Here is a 437-nt window from a genome sequence, read left to right as displayed (position 1 = left end):
CCCCAGGCTGAAACTGACGGGGAAGTCCGTCCCCTGGGGCTGAGTGGGCAGCACGAACCCCCAGACCAAATCTCCTTCTGTACACTTTGAAGGGCCTGTAAAGACTTAAGTAAGACAAGATTACGTAGTTCTGCCTTTTTCTCATCTTCTATTCTAGGTACTAAAGGTGGGGGTTTTCTAAAGAAAATTTCAAATGGGGTGAATCTATTAATATATGGAGTACATCTGGCTAGCTCTAGAGAGCTGCTGCAAAGACAGATGAAGCTTTGCTCACTTGCCCGCCGTTCACCTGCTGCTGTGCAGCCGGGTTCCTAACAGGTCACAGACCTGTACGGTAGTGGTCCACGGCCCAGAGGTTTGGGACCCCTGCCCTAGAGATCTTCTCTTCCTTACCACTCCTCCGGTTCCTTGGACATTGAATCTAATAATATTGGTGG

The sequence above is a fragment of the Pteropus alecto genome, unplaced genomic scaffold (assembly GCF_000325575.1).
Source record: "Pteropus alecto unplaced genomic scaffold, ASM32557v1 scaffold3, whole genome shotgun sequence".
NCBI lineage: Eukaryota > Metazoa > Chordata > Mammalia > Chiroptera > Pteropodidae > Pteropus > Pteropus alecto.
Note: the sequence above shows the minus strand (reverse complement) of the source record.